This window comes from Somniosus microcephalus, chromosome 4 (genome assembly GCF_052327205.1).
Source record: "Somniosus microcephalus isolate GS21.2 chromosome 4, FLI_Smic_1.0, whole genome shotgun sequence".
NCBI lineage: Eukaryota > Metazoa > Chordata > Chondrichthyes > Squaliformes > Somniosidae > Somniosus > Somniosus microcephalus.
This window is the reverse complement of record NC_140990.1, coordinates 338,229,932-338,248,736: the sequence shown is the minus strand read 5'-3', so window position 1 is coordinate 338,248,736 and position 18,805 is coordinate 338,229,932. Positions and strand designations below refer to the sequence as shown.

Here is an 18,805-nt window from a genome sequence, read left to right as displayed (position 1 = left end):
AGTCATAGTAGCTACAGCTGCCATACCATACTGTGATACAGTTCGTCAGGATGCTCTCTATTGTGCAGCGGTAAAAGTTAGAGAGGATCAGGGGTGACAGGTTACATCCCTTCAGCCTCCTTAGGAAATATAGGCGCTGCTGGGCCTTCTTCACCAGAGAGGAGGTGTTGAGGGACCAGGAGAGGTCTTCCGTGATGTGGACTCCGAGGAACTTAAAGCTGTCCACCCTTTCCACCACAGCCCCATTGATGTGGATGGGGGTGTGACTTGCGCCTTTGGACTTCCTGAAGTCCACAATGATTTCTTTGGTTTTCTTGGTGTTAAGGGCCAGGTTATTGCATTGCATTGCATTGGAGGCAGTTCAGAGATGGTTCACGAGGTTGATTCCTGGGATGGAAGGGTTGTCTTATGAGGAAAGGTTGAGCAGGTTGGGCCTATACTCATTGGAGTTTACAAGAATGAGAGGTGATCTTATTGAAACATATAAGATTCTGATGGGGTTGGACAGGGTAGATGCTGAGAGGATGTTTCCCTTCGTGGGGGAATCTAGAACGAGGGGGCATAGTCTCAGAATAAGGGGTCGCCCATTTAAGATGGAGATGAGGAGGAATTTCTTCTCTGAGGGTCGTGAATCTTTGGAATTCTCTACCCCAGAGAGCTGTGGAGGCGGAGTCAGTGAATATATTCAAGGCGGAGATTGACAGATTTTTGAGCAACAGGGGGGTCAAGGGTTATGGGGAGCGGGCGGGAAAGTGGAGTTATCGCCAAAATCGGATCAGCCATGATCTCATTAAATAGCAGAGCAGGCTCAAGGGGCCGAATGGCCTGTTCCTGCTCCTATTTCTTATGTTATTAAGGTGCTTCACAGGAGCATTAAAAGACAAAAAATTATAAGTAATAATAATTAAATAAAAATGAGATAAAAACTATTCTAAAGGGCAGGAAGCATGGCTTTGAAAAGGGGGATTGAATTGTCTTTGAGCCCTCGTACAGCAATCTCCTGCCGTCTAACTCCAACTGAGACCACACTCAGTCTTAACTCCATTTGTGCAACCTCAGCAACAACAACTTGCATTTATGTAGCACCTTTAACGTAGGAAAACGTCCAAGGCACTTCACAGGATCAATTAATTGTCGGACATGCCTTCAGCTGCCTGGGTCCTAAGTGCTGGAATTCCCTCCCTAAACCTCTCAACCTCTCTCTCCTCCCTTAAGACACTTCTTAAAACCTACCTCTTTGACCAAGATTCAGTCCTAATATCTCATGTGGCTCGTTCACAGAATCACAGAATCACAGAAACCCCACAGTGCAGATAGAGGCTATTTCGGCCCATCGAGCCTGCACCAACACATATCCCACCCGATCCCCGTAACCCCTACTCCAACACATATCCCACCCTATCCCCGTAACCCCACGTATTTAATCCCCCTAACACTAAGGGTCAATTTATCATAGCCAACCATCCTAACCCGCACATCTTTGGACTGTGGGAGGAAACCGGAGCACCCGGAGGAAACCCACGCAAACACGGGGAGAATGTGCAAACTCCACACAGACAGTCACCCGAGGCCGGATTCGAACCCGGGTCCCTGGCGCTGTGAGGCAACAGTGCTAACCACTATGCCACCATGCTGCTCGTTGTCAAATTTTCTTTGATAACATTTCTGTGAATCGCCTTGAGGTGTTTTACTACATTAAAGGCGCTATATAAATGCAAATTGTTTTTGGTTGCTCTGCAGTAACATAGGAATCTGAACCAAGTGTGTAAACAAATTGCCAACAGTTACGTTATGGAACATAACTGAGTACTTTGATACACACACAAGCAGGACAACAGTCCACCTCATTACAGCTTTGGTCCAAACATGGACAAAAGAGCTGAATTCCAGAGGTGAGGTGAGAGTGACTACCCTTGACATCAAGACAGCATTTGACCGAGTGTGACATCAAGGAGCCCTAGTAAAACTGAAGTCAATGGGAATCAGGGGGAAAACTCTCCACTGGCTGGAGCCATACCTAGCACAAAGGAAGATGGCTGGGGTTGTTGGAGGCCAATCATCTCAGCCCCAGGACATCGCTGCAGGAGTTCCTCAGGGCAGTATTCTAAGCCCAACCATCTTCAGCTGCTTCATCAATGATCTTCCCTCCATCATAAGGTCAGAAATGGGGATTTTCGCTGATGACTGCACAGTGTTCAGTTCCATTCGCAACTCCTCAGGTAATGAAGCAGTCCATGCCCGCATGCAGCAAGATCTGGACGATGTTCAGGCTTAGGCTCATAAGTGGCAGGTAACATTCGTGCCACAGAAGTGCCAGGCAATGACTATCTCCAACAAGAGAGAGTCTAACCACCACCCCATGACATTCAACGGCAGCACGGTGGCATAGTGGTTAGCACTGTTGCCTCACAGCGCCAGGGACCCGGGTTCGAATCCGGCCTCGGGTGACTGTCTGTGTGGAGTTTGCACATTCTCCCCGTGTTTGCGTGGGTTTCCTCCGGGTGCTCCGGTTTCCTCCCACAGTCCAAAGACATGCGGGTTAGGATGATTGGCTATGATAAATTGACCCTTAGTGTTAGGGGGATTAAATACGTGGGGTTACGGGGATAGGGTGGGATATGTGTTGGTGTAGGGGTTACGGGGATTGGGTGGGATATGTGTCGGTGCAGGCTTGATGGGCCGAAATGGCCTCTATCTGCACTGTGGGGTTTCTGTGATTCTGTGATTACCATCGCCGAATCCCCCACCATCAACATCCTGGGGGGTCACCATTGATCAGCCACATAAATACTGTGGCTACAAGAGGAGGTCAGAGGCTGGGTATTCTGCGGCGAGTATCTCACCTCCTGACTCCCCAAAGCCTTTCCACCATCTACAAGGCACCAGTCCGGAATGTGATGGAATACTCTCCACTTGCCTGCAGCTCCAACAACACTCAAGAAGCTCGACACCATCCAGGACAAAGCAGCCCACTTGATCTGCACCCCATCTTGTGTGTACAAGATGCACTACAGCAACTTGCCAAGGCTTCTTTGACAGTGTAGGAATAGGTGTATTCCTAACAAATAACGGAGCTTTGTTAATAACCGGGTGCTCCGGTTTCCTCCCACAGTCCAAAGATGTGCGGGTTAGGTTGATTGGCCATGATAAAAAAATTGGCCCTTAGTGTTAGGGGGGATTAAATACGTGGGGTTACGGGGTTACGGGGATAGGGCTTGGGTGGGATGGCTGTCAGTGTAGGGACCGGGTGCTAGGGTTTGGATGATCAGCCATGATCTTGTTGAATGGCGGAGCAGGCTCGAAGGGCCGAATGGCCTACTCCTGCTCCTAGTTTCTGTGTTTCTATGTTTCTAAACAGGATTTTAATGTTGAATTAGATTAAATACAACAAACAACGTAGAACTATGCAGGAGAGTCGTGGAACAGGTCTTTCCCCAGTGGGGACACCACGAGGACTGACTAGGCAGTCCGGAGGTTTGCGTGATGATGTCATCGCGTTTGCGTCATGACGTCATCGCGTTGCTCGCATTTCCCATGCTTGGGGCGTCACGTGACTTGCGACGTGACGTCATCGCATTTGCCCACGCTTGGGGAGGCCACGTGACTCGCATGATGACGTTATCATGTCTACCCGGCACCCGGCATTGGAGCTGGCCATTGCGGCTGAAGTTGCGGGAGCGGGAGCCCGAGCTGGGCCGGCGATTGCCGCGGGAGCGGGAGCCCGAGCTGGGCCGGCGATTGCCGCGGGAGCGGGAGGCCGAGCTGGCCCGGCTCGCATTCTTAAAGGGGCAACAGCCCGAACATACAAACTCAATACAACGTAGGTAAAGGGAATTATTATGTCCTATATAAGTAAGGGACACTCGGTGGTACCGCTACATGCGCCCCCCCAGAATTCACTTTAATGAACGACAAAAGGTGAGGTAGTCTGACGAGCCTGTCCGAACGACTCCCGCAGTCTCGAGACGGAGACTGTTGGGTGGCTGGTGGTCAGGCGGATGATCGTAACTGGTGTGCTGCAACGATGATGGGTGGTCGGTGGTCTCGGCGGTCGTGCTGTCTGGACTTGGCGGGCGAGGTCAAAAGGTGCTGGTCATGAGCGGATCCTTGCATGCATCGTGGCGAATAATACGTATCCAGCCATGTGAAGGACCGCGGCGTCATGGCGGATAAAACGTATTCAGCCATGCGAAGGACCGTGGAGACGCGTGACCTCTGCAGCCCGTGGTTCGAAGCGGGCGCCGGGGCGAAACAGCAGGCCGCGTCATAGTGACGGGCAGGCTGGGCAGACGCGGACCATGGCTCTGTTGTCATTGGAAAAAGTCCCCAGTCTGACGGAATCTGCAGGAACGCCAAACGGGCGATCCAGGAGGACTTGGCGGGCAAGGTCGGTGAACTCGCCGACAGGTGAGCGAACTCTTCGGCAGTCTGGAACGCACGGAACAGTGCGTGCCGTAGTGCTACGACGGTAACACAAAAGAGAGTGAACCGTTGCTGCATTGATCAGTGATCGGTGATGACAGCAACTTTTGCGTGGCCGATCGCAGCCGCGGGATGTCCATTGGACCCGTCATCGATGTTTGCAGCGTCAGTACGTTCGCGTTTGTTGAGGGGGACACTGTAGAGAGGGTGGCAACGCTTTGAGTTGTTGTTGATTTAGGGGGAAAACTGCCGGGAGGGCGGCAACGCGTCGCTTTTGCACCAAAAAGCGTGGTAGAAAACACAACCAGCAGGCTGACGGGCTGGTGCGTCGTCGGCGGGGAATGAGTCTTTGTGTTTCACGAGGGATGGGTCCTCGTGGTTCGCGAGGGATGGGTCCTCGTGGTTTGCGAGGGATGGGTCCTCGTGGGTCGTGAGGAGCGAGTCCTCGTGGCATCTCCGCGAGGGCGCACTCCGATCTTGAGGGCCCGAAAACCTGCGGAACCCGCGCTTGGAGGGATGTGTATTTGCTGTTGCGTTGGGAGATGTCGTGGAGGCGGACGATCCGTAAGGCGTTAGAGCTGACGAATACGGAGGCCACGTTGGTCTGCGCTGCATCGATGTTCTTGGCGAACGGGGCTTCTACCAGAAGAAAGCACGAGGGCGGTTGCTGCTCCCTGAATGGCGGTAGTGACAGCGAAACGGCTGGTGCTCCCATGGCGTGCTTCTTTTGTGAAAATCGTTCACAAAAATCGGGGTCCGGCTGCGTTACGTTCGTGAAAAACGGGATCACCTCCAGGCTGCGCTTCCTTTGCGAATACGTTCACAAAGACGGGGTCGCCAATGTAGGAGTTGGTGTTCGTCGGTTGTTGTTCGTCGGGCTCTGCTTCTGTGAAACCGTTCACAGAGACAGGGTTCAGGCTGTGCGCGTCGTCCGTGAAAAACGTTCACGGAGACGGGGTCACCAATGTAGGTTTTGATGAATTCCTGTCCTCACGTCATTGGGTCACCAATGTAGTAATAGGTGTATTCCTAACAAGTAACGGAGCTTGACTCGGAAGAACAACAAACAGGATTTTAATGTTGAATTAGATGAAATACAGCAAACAATGTAGAACTATGCAGGAGAGTTGTGGAACAGGTCCTTCCCCAGTGGGGACGCCACGAGGACTGACGAGGCAGTCCGGAGGTTTGTGCGATGACGTCATCGCGTTTGCGTCGTGACGTCATCGCGTTGCTCGCGTTTCCTGCGCTTGGAGCGTCACGTGACTTGCGATGTGACGCCATCGCGTTTGCCCGTGCTTGGGGCAGTCACGTGACTCGCGTGATGACGTTATCACGTCTACCCGGCACCCGGCATTGGAGCTGGCCGTTGCGGCTGAAGTCGCGGGAGCGGGAGGCCGAACTGGGCCGGCGATTGCCGCGGGAGCGGGAGACCGAGCTGGGCCGGCGATTGCCGCGGGGGCGGGAGGCCGAGCTGGCCCGGCTCGCATTCTTAAAGGGGCAATGGCCTGAACATACAAACTCAATACAACGTAGGTAAAGGGAACTATGTCCTATAAGGAAGGGACACTCGGTGGTACCGCTACAACAGCACCTCCCAAATCCACGACCTCTACCACCTGGAAGGACAAAGACGGCAGGTGTATGGGAACACCGTCACCTCCAGGTTCCCCTCCAAGTCACACACCATCCTGACTTGGAAGTATATCGCCGATCCTTCATCGTTGCTGGGTCAAAATCCTGGAATTCCCTACCGAACAGCACTGTGGGAGTACCTTCACCACACGGACTGCAGCGGTTCAAGAAGGTGGCCCACCACCACCTCCTCAAGGGTAACTAGGGATGGGCAATAAATGCCGGCCTTGCCAGCGACCCCCACATCCCAGGAACGAATAAAAAAAAATCATACACAACAGTAAATCTAAAGCAGCTACAACTAGTCCCGAATAAAATTAATCATCCTATCAGACAACTGCTGAGGATGAACTGCTGAGGATGCCCCAAAAAATTAAAAGTTTTAAAAAGATTTTTTGTAGCAGCATCTTGGAGACGAAAATTAAATCCACAGTGGATACTCAAAAACCATCCGCTCATTTTAAAATTTAACTGCCTCGGGCTTGTGTGGAAAGGTCAGTAGGAGTAAAACAATGATTGGTTCGAACAGCCTTCACTTCCCTTTTCAATGGATCTGATCAGATCGAATGGACTCCGGTTCTGCTGAACAGTTTGGTTCCTATCAACAAGCTCTGATCCTTGAGCACAATTATTTTTCCTCTGTAAATCTGGACATGGACCCTGACCTTAAATACCAGCCCGAGTACATGGCCAGGTCATAGAAACATAGAAGATAGGAGCAGGAGTAGGCCATTCGGCCCCTCGAGCCTGCTCCGCCATTCAATGCGATCATGGCTGATCATCCAAATTCAGTACCCTGTCCCTGCCTTCTCCCCATATCCCTTGATCCCTTTAGCCTTAAGAAATATATCCAACTCCTTCTTGAATATATTTAATGAATTGGCCTCTGAAGTAGCCAAATTACTATTATACCTTAGTTTGTATGTTAGAATATGTATCATTTAGTTTTAATGTTAGAATATGTATAATGCAGCACCAATGTACAAGGTGGAGATAATGGGTTAATCCCTACCCTGAGTTAAACGATATAGAGGTCTGTGTATTGCCTTCACCCAGCTAAGTTTTAAAACATGATTAAGTGACTTCAAATGCTGAGAGATTAACCCATGGGAAGATTGAGGAGGATGTGTGTTTGGCCAGGCGAAGCATCACATATGCAAGATAACGCACCTAAGAATTTGCTTATAGTAAATCACAACAGGGTTCCATTCTTCAAAGTCTAATTAGGATGTGCTTGCTTTGCAGAAGGTAACCCGAGACGAGGCTGAAAGTCTGGGCTTCGCACCCTTAATGAGGACTGTTATCTTAAGAAAACATGTAACAAGCAAAACCACCTGGCTACGGGCAAATGGATGGTTGTAAAGTAATTAAGGTGAGGCCTATAGTCACAGGAGGTGACGGGACTAACCGATAACAGAAATGTGGGACTTGTGGGCAGCAGAAGATGAAATGTCACGGTTTATAATTGCCATTTAGCTATAACTCTGTATATGCTGATAAGCCTTGTCCCCACCCCTAGGGAGGGGGGTTTGATTTTTGTATAACTGTGATTGTTGCTAGGGAATCGGTGGAGTCGGATCTGAGAGGGGTCTCAGAAGGTTCTCCCCAGGCCTGTGAATAAAGACCGTTTTGAAGCATCCTTCACTCGAAGTCTGTCATCTGTACTAAAGCTAAGCGTCGACTTTGTATATCACTTAGTCCGCTCTGAGGGGGAAAGAGTTAAGTGTCGACCTGACACAACACCAGGTCCACTTTTCGGGATACAACAATTGGCGTCACGAACAGGATCAGAGACTCTGACCGGTCCACAGGAACGACGAGCTAAGAAGGGTGAGTACGTTTTAAATTACCACCCATAAATTAGAAAGCTCCGAACGTACTGTGAGATCCGGTAAGGCTGTGATTAAAAGAATTAAAGTTGGCAGAGACAGACTCGAGAAAGGGGGTGCGGTCTGGTGAGCCGGGAGGCGGCGAATCCTCAGAGCTGTTAAGACAGCAAGGCCTCTAGGATAAAGAGGTAGATAAGTGGGTGAGAAAGACGTACGAGTGAGCCGGAAGGTGGCAAAGCCTCTAGAGCAGAGAGGCAGATAAGTGGGCTATAAAGACCTACGAGGAAGCCGGGAGGTGGCAAACCAAATCCTCAGAGCCGTTAAGACGGCAAGGCCTCTAGGGTAAAGAGGTGGTTAAGTGGGCGGTAACTCCTACGAATAGTGGATCCTTGGGAGTCACGGGGTGACCAACACGGACAAGGGTGGTTGTCTATCCTAAATGCCGAGCCTGAGCCCGAATTAAGAGGACATAGTCCCACGTGACGGCCAGGACCAAGTAGGCGTAGGGAACGAAACACCACAGGATCATAACCCCGTGATAACATAAGAACATAAGAAATAGGAGCAGGAGTAGGCCAATCGGCCCCTCGAGCCTGCTCCGCCATTCAATAAGATCATGGCTGATCTGATCCTATCTGCCAATCCACTGTCACAGAACCATCTCCTGAATCTAACAGAATTAGACACACGAAATAGGAGCAGGATCAGGCTACACGGCCCCTGGGCCCGCTCCGCTACCCACAGGGCCATGACCGATCCGAACCTAGGCTCATGCCCAAATTCCTGCCCGCTCCCCGTAACCCTTAATTCCCTTTACTTCTAGGAAACTGTCTATTTCTGTTTTAAATTTATGTAATGATGTAGCTTCTACAGCTTTTTGGGGCAGCATATTCCATGGACCTACCACCCTCTGAGTGAAGTAGTTCCTCCTCATCTCAGTTTTGAAAGAGCAGCCCCTTATTCTAAGACTATGCCCCCTAGTTCTAGTTTCACCCATCATCGGGAACATCTTCCCCGCATCCACCCGATCCGACCCCTCCACAATCTTATATGTTTCAATAAGATCGCCTCTCATTCTTCTGAACTCCAATGAGTAGAGTCCCAATCTACTCAACCTCTCCTCATATGTCCATCCCCTCATCCCCGGGATTAACCGAGTGAACCTTCTATGTACTGACTCGAGAGCAAGTATGTCCTTTCTTAAGTATGGACACCAAAACTGTACGCAGTATTCCAGGTGCGGCCTCACCAATACCTTGTACAACTGAAGCAATACCTCCCTATTTTTATATTCTATCCCCCTAGCAATGAAAGCCAACATTCCATTGGCCTTCTTAATCACTTGCTGCACCTGCATACTAACCTTTTGAGTTTCGTGCACCAGGACCCCCAGATCCCTTTGTACTTCAGTACTTTCCAGTTTCTTGCCATTAAGATAATAACTTGCTCTACGATTTTTCCTGCCAAAGTGCATAACCTCACACTTTCCAGTATTGTATTCCATCTGCCAAATCTCTGCCCACTTACTTAGCCTGTCGATGTCCCCTTGCAGGTTTTTTATGTCCTCCTCACTCACTACTTTCCCTCCCATCTTAGTATCATCTGCAAACTTTGATATGTTACACTTGGTCCCCTCCTCCAAATCATTAATATAGATTGTAAAGAGTTGGGGACCCAGCACTGACCCCTGCGGAACACCACTAGTTACTGATTGCCAGTCTGAGAATGAACCATTTATCCCAACTCTCTGCCTTCTGTTAGATAGCCAATCCTCTATCCATGCCAGAATATTACCCCCAATCCTGTGATTTTTTATCTTAAGCAATAATCTTTTGTGTGGCACCTTGTCAAATGCCTTTTGGAAGTCTAAATACACTACGTCCACTGGTTCCCCTTTATCCACCCTATACGTCACTTCCTCAAAGAACTCCAGCAAATTTGTCAAACATGACTTCCCCTTCATAAAACCATGCTGACTTTGTCCTATTAAATTATGATTATCCAAATGTCCTGTTACTGTCTCCTTAATAATGGACTCCAAAATTTTACCTACCACAGATGTTAGGCTAACCGGTCTATAGTTTCCAGCCTTCTGTCTACTGCCCTTTTTAAATAAGGGTGTTACATTAGCAGTTTTCCAGTCTGCCGGGACCTTTGCCGAGTTCAGGGAGTTTTGGAAAATTATTACCAATGCATCCACAATCCCTACCGCCACTTCCCTCAAGACCCTAGGATGTAAGCCATCAGGTCCAGGTGATTTATCCGCCTTGAGTCCCATTATTTTACCGAGTACCACTTCCTTAGTGATTTTGATCGTGTTTAGCTCCTCCCTCCCTTGATGAGTGAGTGTGCGCAAAATAAGTGTGTGTGTGAGTGAGTGACCGGGTAATATAAGAACTGTTGAGAAGTAAGTCAGAAGCTATATAGAATGCCTAAAAAGGATGCAGAGATAAAGAAGGAAAAGATCTAATTTGCAGGCTAACCAATTTGAAAACTCAGCAAAGGAAAAAAACAAAATCAAGGATTTGGAAAGCTAGGGAAAGTTGCTAAGTCACTGATTTAAAGAGAAAAAAATATAAACTTAAAGCTTTGCCAACATGGAAGTTAGTAACATCTGTACCGAGACAAATAAAACACAAGATTTGCTGAGTGAAAGGAACCTTAAACGTATGTTGGAATTCCAGGTTGTATGAAATTGTGTGTTAAAGTGTGAAAGTTTTCCTGACTATGAATGCTTAAGAAGTTACAACATTCCTTTGTCTGAAAGTCTGTCCTTAAAAAAAAAAAATCTGCTGTGTTTTAGCTCCACCCACTTCTTTGTTAAAAAAAAAAGCATTTAACCCTTTTGTCTTGACTTGGATTTTGGAAGTTTTAAGAATGTGCGAATAAGATTGTGCCCCCAGAATGAAAAAAAACCTACTACAACTTAAGTTAAGCTGGAGTGTAAAACTGAGAAGAGCAAGAAAAAGTTTGTTTAACAAAAGATTAAGTTTCAGTCTAAGATTTAACCTTGGAGTTATGAGGTAAATTAACCTATTAAAACCAGACTTTCATTGTGGCCACAGTAAATTTCTGGTTGGTGTAAATTGGTGTAGTCCGAATTGAATAAGATAACTCCACTCCGCAAGAACGTCCGGTAGTGGCAGGTCCCTCTACAATATTTAATTGACTACGGTACTGGGAGCCCTACAGAATGCAGGACTAAAGTTAAACCCTGGAAAGGTACAGGTAGGGAAGGACGAAGAAATCTACCTAGTATACCTAATAACACAAGGGAAGAGACAAATGCCCAAAAAACAGATGGGAGGGGCATTAGGACTGGCTGCGTGCTTTGATTACTTACAAGCAGCTAGAGATGGCAGCAGGAAGGGACCGCGCCAGAGAGGGGAGGGGGATCCAAGGATGTTTGTTGACGCATTGGTAGGGGGCCGACAGTGCAAAATGTTAATAGACACAGGAGCCACAATCTCATTGACAGACTTACCCTTGCCCCGAACGAAACTTCCAGTTAATGTAACAGGAATCGGTGGATGAAAAATCAGGGCTTACAAGAGCGAAACAGTTTTACTAGAAATAGGATGTATAATAATACCTACACAGTTGTGGATATGCGAGAACACCGAAGGAACAATCCTAGGGATAGACATACTGCGAGAAGTAGGAGCTTTAGTCGACACTAAAGCGAATGAAGTGTACTGGCCACCAGATTATAAGTCAAGCAAACAGGCAGCCCCGGTAAACAAAACAGATCAGGTAGGGGCAATTAAAGTTATAGACCCAGAATGGGATAAGAAGGGACCGTGGGCAATCCCATGCAAAGAGTATATTGGGGTGTGGGCAACACATAAACAAGATTGTGGTTTAGTCCAAACCCCCCCCTGTGAAAATACCAGGACCAATGCATCGCCCGCAAAAACAATATCCTTTAAAGGAGGAAGTCAAAGCAGCAGTACGGGGCATAGTGTTGGAATTAACCAAACAGGGAATCTTACGAGAAACTATATCTGAAACGAATTCCCCGGTATGGCCAGTAAGGAAACCAGATGCATCATTTCGACTGACAATAGATTATACGGAACTAAATAAGATGACCCCAAAGGAATACCTGATAGTAACAAGCCCTGCTACAATTTTTAATGGACTAAAGCCTGAACACAGAATTTTTACAGTATTAGACATTGCGAACGGATTCTGGTCCATACCATTGGATGAAGAATCGCAAGAGAAATTTGCTTTCACACTAGATGGGAAACAATATACTTGGATGAGGGTCCCTCAAGGGTTCCATAATAGTCCAGCTATATTCCACCGACACATGGCCAAAGCCCTGGAGGTAGTAGAATTAGAGGAGGACGGCAGTAATGTGTTGCAGTATGTCGACGATTTACTGATAGCTTCCACAAGCACTCAGGGGCATGTTAAAGCCTTGTCTAAAATTCTGAAAGCTCTTCGGGATGCAGGCTTCAAAGTAAACCCCACTAAAGCCCAAGTAGGGAAATCAGAGGTAACCTATCTGGGATATAACATCAGCATGGGCAAGAGAGCCATGCCAGAGGATCGAAAATGGGCTATAAATGATATGCCCAAACCTGTGAATATAAGGGGAGTGCGACAAGTAATGGGACTATTTAATTATAGCAGAAATTTTATTGAAGGATTCTCACAACTAGCTGCACCTCTGTATGAACTGACCAAAGGGGGAAAGCTGCAGACGAACCCATTGAATGGACAGAGTTACAGGCGGAAGCCTTCACTAAATTAAAACAGGCACTGACTGCTGTACCAGCCTTAGGATTACCCGATATGGGGAGGCCATATCATATCTTCTGCCACAATCATGGGGGACATTACAGTGCAGTGGTAGCACAAAAGAATGGGGATAACATGAGACCTGTAGCCTACTATTCGACACGAAGATCCCCGATAGTAGCCTAGTAGCCGGTATGCCAAGATGCGTTGCCGAGATTGATTGTGCACGGTGGGCAGTCAAAGTCAGTGAACCTGTAGTAATGACAGGGGATATTGTGTTACATACACAACACACCATAGTGGAATTGTTAAACACCGGATGATTAAAAACCATCTCAAATGGCCGGAAGGCTGCTTGGGAGGCTGTCCTGTTACCTAAAGACAAATCCATACAGATAGTTAGAGATATGAGCCAGAACCCCACAGCTATGATGGGAATGGAGGGAGAGGAACACTGTTGCACCAGTGAAGAAGAATCAGAATATGTAGACAGAATCAGGGAATTGCCTTTGACACAGGCAGACCTAGAGCTATATGTGGATGGGTCCCATAAATATGTTAACAGAACACCACGAACAGGTTGGGCCGTGGTGACCGGAGATGGCACCGTCCAGAGGGAAGGAAGATTACCAGGGGGTAGTTCAGCACAGGTTGCCGAGCTAACAGCATTGACAGAAGCATTAAAGTTGGCAGCAGGGAAACGGGTGAATATCTATACCGATAGTCGCTAGTACATGATTATATGGCAGCTTGGAGTAGAAGCGGGTATATTGCCTCAGGTGGCAAACCCATACAGCATGAGGAATTAGTAAAGAATTGGTAGCTGCCTCAGGGTTAGCCACTGAAACAGCTGCAGTGAAGGTAAAAGCCCACCAGAGGGGGAACTCTCCCACAGAAAGGGGAAACAGAGCCGCAGATCGTGCAGCCAGAAAAGTGGTGGAGCAACAGATTGCAGCAGCAAACAAGAGAACCAGAAACACAGAAAGACATAGCTGCTATAACTGCATTGCCAGAAGATATAGATATATCCAAATTACATAAGGAAGTATCCCAGGAGGAGAAGCAGCTATGGGAACGAGGGGGAGCAGGAGAAAGAGCGGGGGGAATATGGAGGAAAGAGCAGCAGATATGTGCACCAGGCTGTATACAGCAAGAATTAATGAAAATGTACCATAGCAGGCAACACACAGGTATATCCAATATGTTAAACAACCTCCAGCGATGCTGGTGGTGGCCCGGAATGAAACAAGCTGTGGACAGATTCTGTAGACACTGCCCCATATGTGCGCAGTATAACATAGGGAAACCTTTCACGGTAAAGTGGGGACATCAGCCGAGACTGAGAGGCCCATGGGAGAAGTTGCAGATAGACTTTACTGGACCTCTACCGAAATCAAAGGGGAAAATGTACTGTTTGGTAATAATAGATCAATTCACTAGATGGGTTGAAGCATTCGCCACTAAAGATTGCACGGCAACGACCGCAGCACGAATAATGGCAGAGGAGGTTGTACCCCGATGGGGGGTCCCGCTGCAGATTGATTCAGACCAGGGAACACACTTTACAGGGAAGGTTATAAAGGAAACATGTGCATTGTTAGGTATCAGACAAAGGTTCCACACACCACACCACCCTCAGAGTTCAGGGATGGTGGAAAGGATGAACCGGACTTTGAAATTATCCTTAGCTAAAGCAATAGAAGACACGGGGAAGGGATGGGCAGAGCTACTCCCAAGTATACTGATGAGACTTAGAGCAACTCCGAATAGAACCACGGGGCTGACACCTTTCGAACTAATGACCGGTTGAGCAATGACACTGCCGGAAGGTCTCGCTACCGGGGGTGAGGATGTAGGGCCCCTGAAGGATAGAATTAGGAGATTTATTAAACAATTGTGTACGCAATTACACGCTCTCAGACATGAGGCCAAAGACCAACAGATTATACGGGATCTAGAACAAGATACACGGGACGACCAGAAGGAGGTCCCAGCTGTAGGTAGCAAGGTGATGGCAAAAATAATACCAGCCAAACCAGGGCTAGCACCCAGATGGTCAGGGCCTTACAAAGTAATGAACAGTGACACCTGCGCTTGTATAGATGAGTCCGGAATGGGTAAAGGAAGGTGGAAGCACTGGACTCAGTTAAAAATATATAACAAAGACAATGAGTAAGCCAGAGATGGTGCCTTTTGAGGAGAGTGAGGGGTACGCTAGAAGGTATAAAGAATGGGAAGGGAAGTTTCTACATATATCAATGATAGGGCTGTGTATGATGATAATGTTATATGCCATAGTTTGCATCTTCAGGTATTTCTGGAGACAGAGCCACAGACCAAGAAATGAACCAGATGTACAGCAGTTTGAACTGACAGAACAGATAAGAGTAGAATAATTCTAATTGGCTGGTGACGACCAGCCCCCTTTTTTGTAATTACAGGAACACTGGACGTCCGGAATGAGGCGGAGCGTCCTCGCCTTGATCCTAGGGATGAACATAAGTATTGCCGTTGTCAAAGGGGATTAGTAACAAGGAAAACACAGGATGAGGTGTATTTTAGTGTAACACATAGGATTATTAAGGTTGCCATTAATATGAGTACTCTGGAGATGCCCGCGATGTGTAACAATCATACAAAACAAATATGGAACTCCCTGTGGCTGAAACAATTAGAGGGTCCACAGGGAAAGTCTATCTTACAAAGACGTAAGAAACGGGGAGTACTGGAAATGGCCAGAGCAGGGTATGCGGCCGGGTTAGCAACAGTTAATAGCCTGGACACAGAAGGAGTAAACGAAGGAGTAGAAGAACTACAAGCAAAAATAAAAAGGTTACTAAAACAAGCCACTGGAAATAGCCAGCAATTGACACTGGCAGGGAAAACAAGCAATAATGCAATTGTTGGGGGTGGAAGAGGTAGTAGCCCCCCCCATGCAGAAACAATCAATACAATTATTGATCGACTTGACAATGCTTCTCGCCAAACCCATAAGGAACTAGTATGTGCCATGTATGGCTCATGGCTATTGTCGAATGCTCAGCACAACATGAGGCAAATAAATAATGGACAGATCCCTGATTGGATTACTAATGAGGATCTGGAACCTTGGATTGACACAAATAAAAGCCTATGTAAGGGGCGTAAAATGGGACAAGTATACCGGGCAGGCAATTGTCTGACCCCATGGACTAAGGTGATTGGCTTTGTACTAGCAATCCCACAACTCCCGGAAGAGGGACAGCCCCTATACGACGTGATTAACATAGGAGAGATACAAAGGGAAAGCTGCATTAAATATCATGATGTCCCTACCAAGGCACTTTGGGAAGGGGATGAAGATAATAAACAGAAGAATGGAACCTTAAGGGGGGTGGTAATGGACGGGTGCCACCGCAAGGGAAGGACATGGGCGTGCACACACCCCCCCACCGAGGGAGACACATCCGAGTGCGGATTTACAAAAAACACCAATTGCACCCTTGAGGTACACCCAAGGGGGATACACCGGACAAGGGTAGCACCAAGGAACAACGGGACATTTTGTGTCACCACGACTGAACAGAAATATGAATATCAAGATCTGATTTGTCCCATTCCCCAACCAAACTTCTGTTTTGATCCAAAGATATCTACACAGATAGGACATCAATATATACACCCACCAAGACCACAGGAAACGGAAACATGGTCACTTGATAGTATGGTACTTAATAAAGAGGTTGAAACTTATGTCATACCAGAGCCCAAGGTTAGAGGAAGAGGAGGCTTGGAAGAAATTACGGCAGGAAATGAAGGAAATTTTAAAGTATTATCATAAAATAGAGGAAGACTTAAAGAAACAACAAAAAGACATTGTTACAACATTAGCGGAAACTCCTTGGTACAATAAGATCTGGAATTGGGGGCTAAATGTCGATATACACCCCTGGATCAGGATCATGCCACATGTGCTGGTAGTTGTGCAAGGCGCCGTATTAATGATCCTTTTGTTCTTACTTTGTGGATATTGCCGATGGCGAAAGAACCACAACCTAGCACAGGCCGTAACCAAATGAATAATGAAGGAAGAAGAGAAAGAAACACTGTTGCTAACCACCAACAAGCAAGGGGTAGGGCGGGAGGAGAATCATTATGAAGATTGTGTTTAGGATTGCGGAAGTATGAGCACTAGACACCCTGGCTTGGTACCACTAGGGCGACGGTCCTCATAGCAAACAATCTTAAACTGCAGCATATTGGCCGTATTGGGTCAAAGTGACCAATGGGCCATAAGGGGGGACTGAAGTAGCCAAATTACTATTATACCTTAGTTTGTATGTTAGAATATGTATAATTTAGTTTTAATGTTAAAATATGTATAATGTAGCACCAATGTACAAGGTGGAGATAATGGGTTAACCCCTACCCTGAGTTAAACGATATAGAGGTCTGTGTATTGCCTTCACCCAGCTAAGTTTTAAAACATGATTAAGTGACTTCAAATGCTGAGAGATTAACCCATGGGAAGATTGAGGAGGATGTGTGTTTGACCAGGCGAAGCATCACATATGCGAGATAACGCACCTAAGAATTCGCTTATAGTAAATCAAAACAGGGTTCCATTCTTCAAAGTCTAATTAGGATGTGCTTGCTTTGCAGAAGGTAACCCGAGATGAGGCCGAAAGTCTGGGCTTCGCACCCTTAACGAGGACTGTTATCTTAAGAAAACATGTAACAAGCAAAACCACTTGGCTACGGGCAAATGGATGGTTGTAAAGTAATTAAGATGAGGTCCATGGTCACAGGAGGTGACGGGACTAACAGATAACAGAAATGTGGGGTTTCTGGGCGCAAGAAGATGAAATGTCATGGTTTATAATTGCCATTTAGCTATAACTCTGTATATGCTGATAAGCTTTATCCCCGCCCCTAGGGAGGGGGGTTTGATTTTTGTATAACTGTGATTGTTGCTAGGGAATCGGTGGAGTCGGATCTGAGAGGGGTCTCAGAAGGTTCTCCCCAGGCCTGTGAATAAAGACCGTTTTGAAGCATCCTTCACTCGAAGTCTGTCATCTGTACCAAAGCTAAGCGTCGACTTTGTATATCACTTAGTCCGCTCTGAGGGGGAAAGGGTTAAGTGTCGACCTGACACAACACCAGGGCCACTTTTCAGGATACAACATTACATAAGAACATAAGAAATAGGAGCAGGAGTCGGCCATTCGGCCCCTCGAGCCTGCTCCGCCATTCAATAAGATCATGACTGATCAGATCTTGGCCTCAACTCCACTTTCCTGCCCTTTCCCCATAACCCTTGATACCCACTTTTCAAAAATCTGTCTCTTTCACCTTGAATATATTCAATGACTCCGCCTCCACAGCTCTCTGGGGAAGAGAATTCCAAAGATTCACAACCCTCTGAGAGAAGAAATTCCTCATCTCCATTTTAAATGCACGACCCCTTATTCTGAAACTATGCCCCCTAGTTCTAGATTCTCCCATGAGGGGGAATCTGAAACTTACCTGAGGAAGGATATACTTGCCATAGAGGGAGTGCAACGAAGGTTCACCAGACTGATTCCTGCGATGGGGGATTGTCCTATGAGCAGAGATTGAGTAGACTAGGCCTATATTCTCTAGAGTTTAGAAGAATGAGCGGTGATCTCATTGAAACATACAAAATTCTTACAGGGCTTGACAGGGTAGATGCAGGGAGGATGTTTCCCCTGGCTGGGGGGTCTAGTACCAGGGGTCACATTTTCAGAATAAGGGGTCGGCCATTTAGGACTGAGATGAGAAATTTCTTCACTCAGAGGGTGGTGAATCTTTGGAATTCTCTACCTCAGAGGGCTGTGGAGGCTCAGTCATTGAGTATATTCAAGATGGAGATCAATACAGGAAACTTTCTGGTATCCGGCACGGACGGGACCGACGTGGTGCCGGTTCAGCAACAATTCCGGATAACCGAACGCTATAGTGAAAGATACGGACCTTAGAGCTGTGTATGAAGCAACAAACCCACAGCTTCAGAACAACGTCCAGAAGTTGCAAGCGTCTCTGTAGCTTAGCAACAGCTGCAGCCAAACCCTTGCCTTCCTCAATTTGTTGCTGTGCAAGTAATAAAAGTTATAAAAGTTCGCTGAAACCGACTCCTGAATTTTGCCGGTTAACCAACATTTCTGGTTATT

At 47.2% G+C, this 18,805-nt stretch overlaps 1 long non-coding RNA gene across 1 annotated transcript; it reads left to right on the top strand.

Annotated features, from left to right (window-relative positions):
* The first annotated feature begins 5,764 nt into the window (after nucleotides 1-5,764).
* On the top strand, nucleotides 5,765-17,670 carry LOC147120709 (uncharacterized). The gene is made up of 2 exons (XR_015078227.1): nucleotides 5,765-7,887; nucleotides 15,077-17,670. It is a non-coding gene; the product is annotated as an uncharacterized LOC147120709 (long non-coding RNA).
* The last annotated feature ends 1,135 nt before the right edge of the window (nucleotides 17,671-18,805 follow it).